Source organism: Delphinus delphis, chromosome 7, assembly GCF_949987515.2.
Source record: "Delphinus delphis chromosome 7, mDelDel1.2, whole genome shotgun sequence".
NCBI classification, from domain to species: Eukaryota; Metazoa; Chordata; class Mammalia; order Artiodactyla; family Delphinidae; genus Delphinus; species Delphinus delphis.
Genome location: NC_082689.1, coordinates 46,655,521 through 46,672,960, shown reverse-complemented (window position 1 = coordinate 46,672,960; position 17,440 = coordinate 46,655,521).

Sequence of the window (17,440 nt, the reverse complement as noted above, 5' to 3'; positions counted from 1 at the left end):
TTTCAAAGAATTGAGTGCACCACCTTCCAGCACACCTGACTATTTTATGTCTAAGAACTGTGGTCCTGAATCTGTAGATATCTATAAAAATGTCAAAATCTTACTAAGACTAGAATTACAAAGGCCATTATGGGGAGTGGCTATTGTTTATAAATTAAAAAATTTCAACAAGAAAAAAACGTTGATTTAAGTATAAATGCTTTGAATCTTTGTTTTCTCTACCCCACACTTGAAGGCAATGCATATAAAAACCCTCAATGAAGTTTGGGTGACTGGAGGAGACAAGATTAGGAGTAATGTTTCATTAAGTTCAGTGCTAAATATGTAGTATCCTGAGATAAATAGTATAGCTATAGTGACTATGATTATGTCAGTCATTTATTAGGCCTTTGCTATATTTCTTAAGTGTCCAAAATGTTTTGTGAATTTGTATGATTTCCTCAACAACCCTGTGAAGATAATTACACATAAAAAAAAATCTTGGAGAGGGACAAAACTTTCTCAGCTCTCTAGTAAGTGGTAGTTCTGAGATTTGAGCTCAGGTTTGTCTGATTCCAAAGCTCTGTGCATTCAGTCTCTATGTTTCCAGCATAAAGTCTCTATAACTTATCAGTGGACAAAAAAAGGAATGTATACTCAGTACTTGATATTACCTAATTTTATCCAGGTCTCTTTTTGCTGCTATATCCTCAGGATAATAATTTGACCTTCTCCTTGAACTTTGATTTCTTTTTGTCATGTATTTTTAGGTTTCTGAATTAACAGGAAAAAATTAGCACCATTTTCTCTTATTCACAGTTCTCATTTCGTTCGCATTTCCACTTCTACCACCCATCTCCCTAGGCAATGAAACAAACAAAGGAAAACCTTTTATTTTCAAAAAATTAAAATAAAAAATAAAGGTAAAAATTGAGAAATAAATGAGGATTGCTTTTTCAGATGCTTATGTAACTAAGAAGAAAAGCAAAAACATTGCTTACTTAAATTTTTACATTTATATACCAGCTGCTTGCCTCACTAGGAACCCTCTATGTGATGCTGACCCCAAGGGTCTCACAGGTGAGGGCAAGTGAAACAGCAGTTAACCTTTGATCTTAAGCATCTATCCATTATACATGTCTTTATCTTTGTTTTTTTCTTTCTTTTCTTTATGTGAAGCCATATATGCTGTCAGGATAAAATTATTTCACATGTACACAGTAAACAAAACTACTCCTCTGGTCAAACATTCCTCAGAAGTTTCTTCCAGGGACACTCCAAACCAGACAAAACCTTTTCATGACTTTTCAAAGCATGGTCTCAATATGTTTGCAAGTGATTCATTTTTAAACATTCCTAAAATTTTGCTTGGAAATTATTTGACTCAAGAAATCCCTCTTAAAATTTTAAAAGGAAAAGAAAGAAAGAGAGAGAAAGAAAGAAAAGAAGGAAAGAGAGAAAGGAAGAAAGAAAGAAAGAAAAAAAGCATAGTTATTGGTGTTGAGGGATGTGGCCAGGGCATCTGGAGTCATCAGAAAAGGCTACCCTCAAATTGCAGCAATATTTCTTCATATCCTGGTGAACTATTACTTTGACCCTTGTATACTATTAGAAACCTTTAGCTATTTCAAACCAAAACTGGCAAAAAGAAGTCAAGAAAACAGGAAAGCCATGGTTGCTCTTTCAGAATAGGATAGTGGCCCACATATTTTAGGGTTAAATGAATTTTTTTTAGTGTAGAATAATAAAATCTAAAAACTATTATATGATCAATGAAAGCTTTCAAGTCAGGAGCTTTAAAAATCGCTGTGATGAATCCATAATTTCATCACACAACATACTTTTCCACCCCCAAAATATTTTCACTTTGTATCCAAATTTGTACCTTACTCATCATTCCACCTAATAAAAGAGGGCTTCCTCTGGGAACCATCATGTAATTATGTCACAGAATGAGTACCCTCTCTGTGGTCAGATTACATTTTATTCATATCTGAGGCTGAGGCTGGTAGATAAACCTCTGATGATATTGGATTGACCAAAACATTTGGAACTTTTTGGCCAACCCTAATACTTATGTGTCTCACCTGAAACCACTAGTTTCTATGTCACCCTGGCTACTGTAGTCCAGGCTAATATGCCTTGGTAGACTAATACTTGAAATGACTCCTATTTAATGAGTACCTATTATATGTCAGGCTATGTGTTAAGTGATTTAAGACATTTCTAATTAACCTTAGACATATAGTATTGTCTTTTTAGTATGTATGCAAAAAAAATCAAAACTTGGAAAGGTTAAATAATTTGCCAAGGATACATGGCCATTAAGTGGCAATCCTGGGAGTTCATTCCCAAATCTACAGTATTTCCACTACAACTTATTGTGCACAGAGGTGATTAACAGAATGAAAGAATCACTAGGGGTGGAGCAGATGGAAATGGCCTTATTTCATGCTCCAAATGTTATGGCATTCATTTTTGGTAAATCAATACAGGGCAGTCATTTCTTTTATTACTATCAACTCTTCTAATATTAATACTAGGTTTCTGGCTTGTGTGACTGACAGGACAATATTTTGGGAAAATATAGTTCATTCAGTTTAAATATGTTTGAATATATTGAACTCATGGTACTTGTAGGATATCCAGTTTACCTTTTTAATTCAGGGGCAAGGAAATTCTGCAAGTAAGCAACGGCCCCAGGTACAGTGAGGGTACTGTGCCTTTTAACTGTACTCTCTATGTAAACACAGAAATACTACGATGGCCTTTTTTATGTCCTTTTAGTGTCAGAATGAATCACTGTAAAGGGACAAAATCATTTTTCAAAGCTGCCAGCTGGAACCTTAACTGGAAATTCTGCAGGAAGACAATGCCTGTTAATGCTTTCAGTTGTTTATGAGCAAAAACAAAAAATTGCTGGATTATTCATTCTTAAAAGATTATTATTATAACTGTATTGTTTTAGCGGTGTGAAGGTATGTTTCCTATTACTTGTGATTTATAGCTCTACATCCTTATGAATGGTAGCCATTTTCCACAGGCAACTGTGCGATGAAAAGAAAGGATTAAAAGATAGTTGATCCTACATCCATGGAGTAGTTTTTATCTGTGTCGAGACTGCCTTTTTTTTTTTCTTTCTGTAATTATTTTACTCACTTGCTTCTATACTGTTGTGTAATGGACTGATTTTTTCCCAGTTATGCTTGGCACTATACAAGGCAATTATCTAGATTACAGAGAATGATTCATTAAGAAAAAGAATGCGAATTTACCACGTTCTATAAACTATCAAAATTTTAAAACAGATACCTGGTTTTTAACTTTTAAGTAAAAGATATCTGGGTATTTATCTTCGACTACTTTTATAATTTACTTTGAAAAAATATATTTAATAGTATTTCTTTAGAGGGTAATAAAAGTGTGAAATAGAGTTGTATTTTTCTGAATTACCAATAGGTAGAGCACAGAATCTATACAGTTCTATAAATTGCCTTTAAACACTGGATTAAACACAAGTAAACAGTTTTTATTATAACTGTATTATAGCATGTACAGAGACTAAATTTTTAATCAGACATTTTAATATATCATATATACACTTTTAAAATGTTAGAGCCTTCTCAACTTTAATGGAAGAACAGTTTTATCCTATTTAAGATAAATTTTTGACCCTTTGTACTCAAAAAATTAACCTGTCCAAATTAAATATTTTTTCCTTTTCTTTCACCACAGCAAATACATATCTAGTCATCAACTTTTCATACTGACTCACAACATGATTTCCTTAACAAGTTCATTTGAAGGTCATTGATGTTTTGCTTTCCAAGTATTTCAATCTCACTGGGTTTTGTACATTGTATCAGACGTTTAGTGTGAGATGATGAAAATATTGCATAAAACTACAGGCAGTTTTATATGGCAGAAAATATATGTCATATTAAATACAGTGGTATTATGTTTTCTATACTTTATTCTGTGCATTAAATGTGAAACATTACATTTCAGGTGGTACTATTAAACCACACTTTTAAAAATAGAAAAGCTAGAGAGTGCACACAGTATAAAATACTCAAAATGAAAATGATCTGTGGATGACCTGATTGGGTGACTCTCCCAGTAGCAGAGTGTCTGTGTGTTTTGTAGGACACACCACTTCATTAACATCCTCCTATGCTAAATGAGCTCAGTTCTCCTGAAATTTACCTTCAGGAATTTAAAGCACTTGGTCCTTACATTTTCTGGGTCATAGACTCCTTTAAGTTTCTGACAGTGCCATTTCTGTACATAGACCCCATCTTATGTACAGTGGCAAAGATTCCCAGACCACCTGAAGCCTGTAGACCATCCTGATGCATATTTACGTGCTTGAAGAGGGGAAAGACATCTCCTGGGGTACTTTTAGTTTTTGCCTCCATGCATCACATTTGGGGGCAGCCTCACTATATCATACCATGGAAGTCTCAGCTACAAAAGGCAAAAGGGTCTCCGGAAAAATAGAAGTAACTTGAAAGCACTTTCTGCTTCATGGGACTGGTCATATTCAGCCTGCCTCTTCAACTTTTATTTCCCCATGACAATCGTCTGGAAACAAAAATAACTGCCTGTTTACATAACGTGTGATAGGCTTTCTAGGTTACGAGATGATAGTTCACTTTTAGTTATACCACCTTCCCTAAACCAAGAGAGTTTTATTTTCATCTTAGAATGAAAAAGGAGAAATGGGAAAGTAAGTGTATTGCCATAAAATAACAAAATAATTTGGTGTTGAATTTAAAAAGACAAATGAGAAAATAACTCTTTTTTGGTATTGCTTAAAAATTTTATTGTAGTGAGAACACTTAAATGAGATCTACCTTCTTAAATTTTTGTGTACTGTACAGTATTGGTGACTAGCTGTACATGTTGTACAGCAGATCTCTAGAGTGTATTCATCTTGCTTAACTGAGACTTTATGCTGTTGATTTAGTAACTTCCCCTTTACCCAAGCACCTGGCAATCACAGTTCCATTCTTTGATCCTATGAATTTGACTATTTTTTTTTTAACATCTTTATTGGGGTATAATTGCTTTACAATGGTGTGTTAGTTTCTGCTTTATAACAAAGTGAATCAGTCATACATAAACATATGTTCCCATATGTCTTCCCTGTTGCGTCTCCCTCCCTCCCACCCTCCCCATCCCACCCCTCCAGGCTGTCACAAAGCACCGAGCCAATATCCCTGTGCCATGCGGCTGCTTCCCACTAGCTATCTACCTTACTGCGTTTGTTACTGTGTATATGCCCATGACTCTCTCTCGCCCTGTCACAGCTCACCCTTCCCCCTCCCCATAACCTCAAGTCCGTTCTCTAAGAGGTCTGCGTCTTTATTCCTGCTTTACCCCTAGGTTCTTCATGACATTTTTTTCTTAAATTCCATATATATGTGTTAGCATACGGTATTTGTCTTTTTCTTTCTGACTTACTTCACTCTGTATGACAGACTCTAGGTCTATCCACCTCATTACAAATAGCTCAATTTCGTTTCTTTTTATGGCTGAGTAATATTCCATTGTATATATGTGCCACATCTTCTTTATCCATTCATCCGATGACGGGCACTTAGGTTGTTTCCATCTCTGGGCTATTGTAAATAGAGCTGCAATGAACATTTTGGTACATGACTCTTTTTGAATTTTGGTTTTCTCAGGGTATATGCCCAGTAGTGGGATTGCTGGGTCATATGGTAGTTCTATTTGTAGTTTTTTAAGGAACCTCCATACTGTTCTCCATAGTGGCTGAACCAATTCACATTCCCACCAGCAGTGCAAGAGTGTTCCCTTTTCTCCACACCCTCTCCAGCATTTATTGTTTCTAGATTTTTTGATGATGGCCATTCTGACTGGTGTGAGATGATATCTCATTGTAGTTTTGATTTGCATTTCTCTAATGATTAATGATGTTGAGCATTCTTTCATGTGTTTGTTGGCAGTCTGTATATCTTCTTTGGAGAAATGTCTATTTAGGTCTTCTGCCCATTTTTGGATTGGGTTGTTTGTTTTCTTGTTATTGAGCTGCATGAGCTGCTTGTAAATTTTGGAGATTAATCCTTTGTCGGTTGCTTCATTTGCAAATATTTTCTCCCATTCTGAGGGTTGTCTTTTGGTCTTGTTTATGGTTTCCTTTGCTGTGCAAAAGCTTTGAAGTTTCATTAGGTCCCATTTGTTTATTTTTGTTTTTATTTCCATTACTCTAGGAGGTGGGTCAGAAAGGATCTTGCTTTGATTTATGTCATAGAGTGTTCTGCCTATGTTTTCCTCTAAGAGTTTGATAGTTTCTGGCCTTACATTTAGGTCTTTAATCCATTTTGAGCTTATTTTTGTGTATGGTGTTAGGGAGTGATCTAATCTCATACTTTTACATGTACCTGTCCAGTTTTCCCAGAACCACTTATTGAAGAGGCTGTCCTTTCTCCATTGTACATTACTGCCACCTTTATCAAAGATAAGGTGTCCATATGTGCATGGGTTTATCTCTGGGCTTTCTATCCTGTTCCATTTTGAACTGATTTTTAAAACTTCACTCAGCATTGTAATTTAAAATTTTTAAAGCAATATAAGTACATTCTAGAATGATAGGAATAAAGTTATATTAGTAAGATGAGTTCCATTGTTTCTAGCATTGTTTTCATGTAGCCAAATGGCTCAATTTAAATGTCTATCACTCAGTAAGTTATAGAGAGCGAAACTTTGGCTTACAGCTACTTCCCTTAATTAGTTAAAATGATTTTTCTAATGTTAATTAAGGGAACACAGTGTGTCAGAGAATGAGATAGTGTTCCAGCCTTCAGAGATTTTACTCTTATACTTATACAAAATATGCATATAATAATAATGACTAAAGTACAGAACTGTAACTGTGCTACCCTCTCATCTTGCTTATGAGACATAACTGTAAAGTGAGGTGGGTTGTTAAATTGGGAAAATAAAAAATAGTAAAGTGTAAAGTGTGCATATGTGGTATATGTTTGGTTTAGTATATGAGCCACTTTTTTGGAATCATTTATTGATTAAAAAAATCAAGTAGAAGTAGAACTTCAACATATCGTAAAACAGAAAGTGTGAGCCATCAATATATGTCATTTTATATGCCTATTATATGTACCCAGTACTTTCTAGGTTTTTAACTGAGGCTCATAGTTGATCTTCAGAGGATCTGAAAACTTACTGAAATTTTAATAAAAACTGTTGTGTGTCCGTGAAAAATCATTTTTCTGGGAAAAAAATCTTTAGTTTCCATGTGCTTGTAAAAAGTATCTGTGACCCAGAAAAGGTGAGGGGTTATTACATTGTCTGTCCTGATTGTTCAATGTAAATTAAAAAAAAAATCTAAAACATTGATGTGATCATTCCCAGAGAGTTAACATTAAATAATAATCTAGTCTTTTTTTAAATTGGAATGAAATGTGCAGTATAGAAAGCAAATATTAGCCCATAGCAATACGAAGAGAAAGTTTTCCCATGAACCTAATAACCCAGGAGAAAAAAAGTTTGACTATAAGTTGAAAACGATGAAATTCATTTAAAGTGGTGCTCTCCAATGGAAAGAGCCTCATTAAGAATGAACACAATTTCACAATATTTCATTTCTGTATTTCTATTGGAATTAGATTTTTCTGCCCAGTTTAGTTAATGTTGTGTTAATTTGTAAAGCAACCAGTATCATCTGGGAGGAATTTAAATGTGAAATTGTTGGTGCTGATTAATTAGGTAGAGAGTGTCCTTTATTTGTTAGAGTATTAAAATATAGAAACAAAATTATGTTTTTAAAATGTTGACAGATACTTATGGTTGCCAAATATGTTATAGGATGCCTAGTTAAATTTGAATTTCAGATAAATGATGAATAATTTTTAGTATAGTTATGTTCCAAGTATTGCATGGAACATACTTATACTAAAAACTTATATGCTGTTTATCTAAAATTGAGATTTAATTGTGCATGCTGTATTTTTATTTGCTAAATATAATAACCCTAAATGTATATTAAAACTAAAAATCATTTCAGAGGGAAAAATAAAGAACATTATTGTATTAAATCTTAAAATGAGCAGTATAAGGAAGAAATTCCCTTGAGAGTTAATATTCTCTTATCAAAACATAAAAGTAAATGTTTTATATCTGTCCAAAACAGCAGATTAATATACCCAGTAAAAAGTAACAACAAATTTAAATTTTAAGCAGAGACATATTATTGTGTTTGGTAAAGAAAGGATTCAAATTTTATATTTCATAGGACACTGTATCTTTTGCATTATAAAAAGATGCTCTCTAAAAATGAAATCAATTTCAGGATTGAAATTTCTGTGTCGAGAAATGTTTGTGGTAGGTAGAGTGTAAGAAAAAATGAATAAAATGTTGGAGCTCTGTTAACATTACTAAATATGTGTTATCATGATTATGTTTAAGTTAGTAGCCATAGAACTGTCCTGATATAAAGAAAGGGAGGAAAAATATATTGGAAGAGGAGACTGTTGAAGGGCACTTGAGAATTGAGGGAGAGAGAAGGATAAAGGAGAAAAAGAAAATCTTGACATTGGAAGAGCAAGGGAAAAGGAATCGCAAACTCAAAGAGCAACAAAGAGTTAAATTAGAAAGTTGGATTGAGAATGTTCTATTTGAGAAAGAAGAGAAAATATATTTATAGAATTGCTCAAGGTTGAAGAGCCAGTTGAGAAAGACAGGCAGGAGGGTAGGGGAGGGGAGGCAGCAGTATTCTTGCAGATTCCAGATGGGTTGTGTAAGACAGCAACACAATGTGTAATTGCAAATCATACAGTTGAGGATATAGTTGTTAGGAAGTAAGTTTTGAGTGAGTAATGTGATGAGCTGAATGTATGAAACATACATGGCATTAGTTGTTAGCAATAGTTTTAGTAAGAGTATGTGATTATTATGGCCAATTAGTGATTGCTATGTGTGTATACCAAATAAAACTGTTTATTGGATAACATAATATGAGACGTCTAAATTGCATGCTTGGTTTACTCTCTTGCACCTTGTTTGGGTGAAAGAAGGTGTGAGGGAGACACCAACACAATGTGTAATTGCAAATCATACAGTTGAGGATATAGTTGTTAGGAGGTGAGTTTTGAGTGAGTAATGTGATGAGCTGAATGTATGATACATACATGGCGTTAGTTGTTAGCAATAGTTTTAGTAAGAGTATGTGATTATTATGGCCAATTAGTGGTTGCTATGTGTGTATACCAAATAAAACTGTTTATTGGATAACATAATATGAGATGTCTAAATTGAATGCTTGGTTTACTCTCTTGCACCTTGTTTGGGTGAAAGAAGGTGTGAGGGAAGTTCATCCTTTTACACACAGAAGAGGGACCCTATCTAGTGACCCCAGGTCATCACATAGCACATGGAATGAAGACAAGTTCAATACATATTGGTTGAATGAATGATGAACAAAAAGAAACATCACGGTATTCACAAATATTGCACTGAAGCAACTCCATTTCTTAAGTAATTACAGAGCTTGCCCCTATATTTAATAGTAGAGGTTAAGCTACCTTGATTTAGTCAGTGAAGAAAATTAGTTTTATAAAAAGAAAAGAAAAAGCCTCTGTTCTCTGGATATCATTTCAAGATTCAATGTCAACATTTATTAATAGACATGGAGATATATAAGCCAAGTATATTTTCAGTATAGCTAAAGTATTTCCCCAAAACAAACTCAATGTTAAAAAAAATATGGTGAACTCTTTAAAATTCTATGTGAAATAAAAGTTGTTGTTGTTGTTTTTTAAATAAAGAACTGACATAATTTAAAAGAGAATGAAACGGGCTTATGGAAAGTCATGCTGAGGTAATTATAAAGAAAACACAAATCCTTTAGAATAAAAAATTCTTGAAGAGGTCATAATACTTTGAAAACTTTGAGAACAAATACCCCTCCACTCAGGTTCCCAGAACTATCCAGCTGGTTGTAACTCAGCTAGCTGTAATGAATGTTCATTTAAACTAGTTGTTTTTAAAGATATTCTTATTTTTTAGAAGCTATCTTTATTAGTAGTGCCTCAATTATAATTTAACTCATTTATACCTAATACTGATATAAAAAGAAAAAGTAAAATAAGACACAAGGAAATATATTTTTATGTCCTCTAGTTGAGGAAATTTTTAAATGTCTGATTATCAAATGTTGGGAGATTGTGGGTGGATCAAAATTGCTGTTGAGAGTCAAAATTTGTTCAACTATTTTCAAAATAATTGAGCACTCTGTTGTAAAAATATCTTTTGGACTCATTCCTAGAAAAACTTTTGTACAAGTACACAGTAAGACATGTGCAAGAATATTTAGCAGCGCAATTTGCAAATGAAAAACACTGGAAGCAAATCAAATGTGCACTGATGAAGGCAGTTAATTTTAAAATTGTAATGTTTTCACAAAATGGAGCACTTGAAAAATAAATGAACTATAGTGTTATGGATGCTGTGGTGTGCCACCAGATTCTCTCATTCAGCATTGAGACACTCATTCTTCCAGGAGTATTGATTGCTGATGGATAATAGCTGTATTTCTCCCAGGCAATCACCCTGGGTCAAAGATGGCTGCCTCTGCAGAGGCAGTTCACACTAAGAGGCTATGAAGGCCTGGCCACCTTCTTTCAATTTGGGACTTTTCTGAAGGGCCACCCTAACTTCAGAGCTTCCCCTGGGTTTAACCAACATCTCTGTTACAACTACATTGCAGTTCAATGTTTCCCTTACCTAATTCTCCTTTCCTCATCTCTTATAGGTGTGATTCTTGAGAGCACTTCCCAATAAGCCGTTTTCACACAAATTTTTCTCAGTCTGTTTTCTAGGAACTTGAACTATGGCAGATGCTATCAAGAGTAGTGTTGGAGACATACTAAAAGGAAATTTTGTAGCTGGATCACTAGTTGGAGCTAGCAATAAGGACCTCATACTGATAGTAGATGAATACTTACAACACCAGGCGTGATATAGTGCTAAAATTGTTGTTTCACTGGCTTTGAACAGGAAATAGGGGTAACAGTATATGAAATGTACTACAAATGCAATATCTCAGTATTGGAAAGATTCAGAGGAAGTAGAAATAACAAGAACTATGGAATGAGAAGGCTATTGAGTCAGGGAGAGGTTGGCAGAAATCAGTGCATGGGCGGAAGAATACATTTATCCTTGAAAACTATAACATTGATGAAAGAAATTGACAAAGACACAAATAAATGGAAAGATACCCTGTGTTCTTGGATTGCAAGAATTAATATTGTGAAAATGTTCATACTACTACAAAGTATTCTACAGGTTCAATGCAATCCCTAAAATTCCAGTGACATTTTTCGCAGAAATGGAGAAAACGACCCTAAAATTCATATGGAACCGCAAAAGACCCCAATAGCCAAAACAATCTTGAGAAAGAACAAAGCAGGAGGCATCACACTTCCTGATTTCAAACTATATTACAAAGCTATAGCATTCAAAACAGTATGGTACCAGTATAAAAAAGACACACAGACCAGTGGAATAGAATAGAGAGCCCAGAAATAAACTCACGCATATATGGTCAACTAATCTATGACAAGGATGCCAAGAATGCACAACAGGGAAAGGATAGTCCCTTCAATAAATGGTTCTGGGAAAACTGGATATAAACAGGCAAAAGAAGGAAACTGGATCCTTATACCAAGTGCAAAAATCACCTCAAAACGGATTAAAGGGCTTCCCTGGTGGCGCAGTGGTTGAGAGTCCGCCTGCCGATGCAGGGGACACAGGTTTGTGCCCCAGTCCGGGAAGATCCCACATGCCACGGAGCGGCTGGGCCCATGAGCCATGGCCGCTGAGCCTGCGCGTCCGGAGCCTGTGCTCTGCAACGGGAGGGGCCCTGGCAGTGGGAGGCCCGCGTACCGCAAAAAAAAAAAAAAAAAAAAAAAAAAAGGATTAAAAACTTAAATGTAAGACTTGAAACTGTGAGCACCTAGAAGAAAATATAGAAATAAAACCCCTTGACATTGGTCTTGGCAATGATTTTTTGGATATGACACTAAAAGCAAAAGCAAAAATAAACAAGTTGAACTACAGCAAGCTAAAAAGCTTCTAATTCTGCACAGCAAAAGAAACAATCAACAAAATGAAAATGGAAAATGCAGCCTATGGGATGGGAGAAAATATTTGCAGACCATGTATCTGATAAGGGGTTAATATCCAAAATATGTAAGGAAAAAGTAAATAGCAAAAAAGAAAATAACTCAATTAAAAAATGGGCAAAAGACCTGAATAGACATTTTCCTGAAGTAGACTTACAAATGGATGGCCAACAGATACATGAAAATGTGCTCAACATCACTAATCATCAGGAAAATACAAATCAAACCATAATGAGATGTCACCTCAAACCCATTTGAATGGCTTTTCTCAAAAAGACAAGATATTACAAGTGTTGCCGAGGGTATGGGAAGAAAAGGGAGCCATGGTACACTATTAGTGAGAATGAAATTGGTGTAGCCACTTGGGAACACAGTATAGAGGTTCCTCAAAAGAAAAAAAATGGAACTACCAAATGATCCAGCAGTATCAATCTGGGTATATATCCAAAGAAAATGAAATCAGTATCTCACAGAGATATTTGTACTCCCATATTCATTGCAGCATTATTCACAATAGCCAAAATATGGATGTCCTTTGATGTATGAATTCATAAAGAAAGTGTGGTATATATGGAATCTAAATAAGTCAAACTCATAGAACTAGAGAGTAGAATAGTGGTTACTAGGGGCTGGGGAGTGGGGAAAATGAGGAGATGTTTACCAAAGGGTAAAAACTTTCAGTTGTAAGATGAATAAGTCCTGAGGATCTAATAGTAAGGTGACTATGGTTAATAATACTGTATTGTATAATTGAAATTTGCTAAGAGAGTAGATCATGTGTTCTCATCACACCAAAGGAGTGAAAATAAATGTGTGAATTAACTTGATTGTGGTAATCATTTCACAATTTATACATTTATCAATCAATCATGTTGTACATGTTAAATATGTATAAATTTTATTTGTCAACTATACCTCAACAAAGCTGGAAAAAAATTTTAAATACATTTACAGTCTTGCCCCAAGACTATTTTAAATTTCTCTATCCTCTGTCAGATATAGTCTGGAAGAAACTGGACATTCTGTAAAACATCATGTTGGCCCATTATACAGACATAATGATGTTGATTATCATGTTTATCCATACATGGCAAGGACTTTGGTTAAGACACTTGCATGCAAGAGAGTGGGATGTAAGCCTTATGAAGATGCAAGGGGATGTAAGCCTTATGAAGATGCTAGGGGCTGCTACGACACTAAAATTTGGTGGTGGGGGGGCGGTGTCCAGTGGTCTGGAGGATTCAAGGCCATTCTGGAAGAAAGGACACTTCTTTAAATTCTTTGAGTCACTCCTCTGGGATACCAGTGAGCCTCTTTTCCCGGGGTACTCTTCTAAAAGAAAGGTTAATACTGATAGAAAACCACAACACCACTTCTGGAGTGTCCTGGTTAAAACAGATAACCTGAATCTAATCACAAGTAAATAGGCAACAAACCCAGAGTTCTACAAAACAACTGACTTATACACTTGAGAAACATCAAGGTTACAAGACACAAGGATACAGTGAAATGTACAGATTGAAGGAGGGTAAGTAGACATGACGGCCAAGTGCAACATGTGATTCTGCACTGGATCATGACCTGTAGGTCCGTAAGTTTAGTATCCCCCCCACACTTTTTTTTTTTTTTTTTTGCTATAGAGGACATTATTGGAACTATTGCCAAAATTGACTAAACCTGTGGATTGATGGTGGTATATCAATCTTGGTTTCCTGATTTTGATGTACTCTGGTTATGTAAGAAAGTATCCTTGTCTTTTAGGAAATGCATACTGAACTTTTTTTAAAAAAACTGAGGGATAATTTATATGTGACGTTATATTTCAGGTATATAACATAATGATTTGATATTTGTGTATATTACAAAATGATCATCACAACAAGTCTAATTACCACTGGTCACCATACATAGCTACAGAAAACCTTTTTTTTCCTATGATGAGAGCTTTTAAGATCTACTCTTCTAGCAACTTTCAAATATACAATGCAGTGTTATTAAATATAGTCACCATGCTGTGCATTACATCCCCATGACTTATTTTATAACTGAAAGTGTGTACCTTTCGACTTCCTTCACCCATTTTACCCACTCGTCAGCCCCCACCTTTGGCAACCACCAGTGTATTCTCAGTATCTGTGAACTCAGCAGTTTTTTTGCTTGTTTGTTTTTCATATTTTTTAGATTCCACATATAAGTGTTCCACATACAGTGTTTGTCTTTCTCCATATGACTTACTTCACCAAGCATATTACTGTCCAGGTTCATCCATGTTGTTGCAAATGGCAAAATTTCATTCTTTTTTATGGCTGAGTAATATTCCATTATATATATCAATCAAATCTTCTTTATCCATTCATCTGTTGATGGACACTTAGATTGCTTCCATATCTTGACTATTGTAAATAATGCTGCAATGAACATGGGGTTGCAGAATCTTTTTGAGTTAGTGTTTTTGTATTCTTTGAGTAAAACCTAGAAATGAAATTGCTGGATCACATGGTAGTTCTATTTTTAATTTTTTTGAAGACCCTCCACTCTTTTCCATAATGGCCACACCAATTTACACTCCCACCAACAGTGGGCAGGCGTTCTCTTTTCTTCACATCCTCTGATGATTAGTGACATTGAGCATCTTTTCATGAACCTGTTGGCCATCTGTCCAACTTCTTTAGAAAAATGTCTATTCATATCTTCTGTCCATTTTCATAGTGAAAATTTTAGCAGTAATAAAGCATCAAGTCTGCAACTTATGCTCCAGTGGTTTATAAAATATATATATTATATATATAAATAATATGTAATGCATAATTGAATACCATTATATATTATAATAAGCATATAAAAGGAGAGAGAGAGGGAGGAGGAAATCAAATATTTTAAATGTTAATGACTGGAGAATTGTGTAATGGTAAATGGGAATTATTTATGCTATTGCAAAATTTCTGTAAATTTAAAATAATTTTTAAATAAGTTAAAAAGCTAACCTCTTTAAAATGATACATAAAAGGGATATAGATATATAATAGTTTGAAAACTGAGATTCAAAACAACAAACTGAGAGGTTAGATTAGATTTGTCTGTATAAGCATATAAACTGGTGCCTCAAAACAGATCAGACATTCCATTTCCCTGATGGAAAGCAAGACTATGGGATTTGGATTTTATTCATAATATTATTTGGGGGTTCTGGTTTCTAATTCACATGCAGCTTTGTAAACTCACCATGATACATGGCTTTTTGTTCATGTTTCTCAATTTATGAGACTGAGTTATGAAAGCTCATGTCAGAATTCATGTAGTGGAGCCAAATTTATTTTACTGGTTCCTTATTGAGTATTTAGAACTGCTGAATTGCTTTAAGTAGAAATTAAATATAAAACAAATTCAGGGGATGTAAATGCCTTGGATAGAAATTGTCTAAAAAATTTTTGTGAACAAAACTACCAGCTCCATTAAATAGTACATTTTAAAATAACAAATATGAATAACCAAAATAGTGACTCTAAGTGATTCTGATTATGTCAAATCACCTATATAGGAATACCTTAAAGAAAAAAACCTAAAATGACTAAAATTAATCCTACCATTTAGTCAGATGCACTTGACAAGTTATTCAAGTAATATTGCAACCATCAAACTTAGGAAACATCTCATGTATATCTATCTAAGTCTGCAATTTTGTGAAGACATACTACTCTATAAACATCTATGGGAACCTTTTCCACAAGGTGCTACTTCTTATTATTGGCAAAGATTCTATTAGTCATGTTCCTCTTCCTCTCCCTCCCTCTCCCCTCCCTCCTTACCTCCCTTCTTTCCCCTTCTCCTTGGCTTAATTGCCAGATTTATTTCTTATATTAGATAGAATGGAAAACTCTTGTTATGACGGTGGCTATAACTTCTCCTGATCTAAATCTGTAGTAGACTGTAGGTGAAATGATGAATGTTTTGTTTGTAAGATTTGCATTTGGTCTGCCTTTTCCAAAACAATGTGAGTACAGGGTAGAACATTTACCTGGTATATTAGATCAACAGGGACAAAGATGTTCCATAAAATGATATATCTTGCCTAAATTATATGGAGATTTCTATCAGTTATTCTCAAGTTTTTCATAATGCAGATATGAAGCCAAAAAGAGTATAAAATCTGGCATGAATCTTCATTGTGGTGTGTGTGGGTTGGGTAGGGTGGAGGTAGAGTTGATGCCTTACTAAGAAAGTTGATGAATAAGGTGTCTGAAGAGCAATGTCAAGGATGTTTGGCTGGAAACCAAGATTCATTAAAAAGAAGTTTACAGTAAGGCTAAAGAAAAGTAACAACAAATGTATGAGTGTTGGGATGGAAGAGACTAAGGTTTTTCAAATTTATTTTTAATGGAAAATGTGATATGTTAATGAAAATGAAAGCCAAACAGTCTTGAGGAGTGCCGGCCAGGAATTTTGTAGAATGGCTCTCAATTTGGGTTCGCCTGATGTTTTTCTCAAGTTATACTATGGCTGTGGGTTTTGGGGAGAATGACCAAAGAAGTGAAATGCCATTTTCAGGTAATAGAGGTTGTATTCTGTTCATCATGATAGGACGTCATTCTATGCCACTGATGCTGTTGCTCCTGGAGCTGAGCTGTCTATGCAGGAACGCAGGATACGTACTGTACTTGCCTGCTCTTGCTGTTTCTGCTTCCACTGTAGGCACTGCTTAGAGGCACTGCCAGAGCTGGAAAAACATGGCCTCTGCCTTCTTCGTAACTTTCAATCTTCTGTCAGTGCCTCTGTAGACAAGAGGTGACTAATAGGTAGTCATATCTGACAAGGGGACTAGGCAATGTATTTATAGGCTTTGCATGCCAGGAATAGAGAGAAGGCTTAGGTGAGAGACACCTGTTACAATGTACACAGGCGGAATGACTGAACTGAGATTTTATAGAGGCAATAAGGTCATTAAACTTTTACTGAAAAACTGTTATGAAGAAGGTACAAAAGATATAAACAAGGTGTTGTAGTAAATGTTTGGGAAACCCCAAATATATAAGATACAAGCCCTGGTTACTATAGGAACTATTGTAGTGGGAAACAGACACTTTTATAACTTAAAATATGCAAGGCAGGTGGTAACAAATATCCTACTAGGAATATAAACAAAGTAGTAATTAAGGACAAAGAAGAAAGTCATTAACTTTAACTGGGGAAACCTCTGATTGAAAGGGTTGAACTATGTAACTTAACTGGCTCGGTGGCTCGGTTCAAATTCTGATTCTGCTGTTTCCTTTCTATATGACCTTTGGCAAGATTTTCAACCT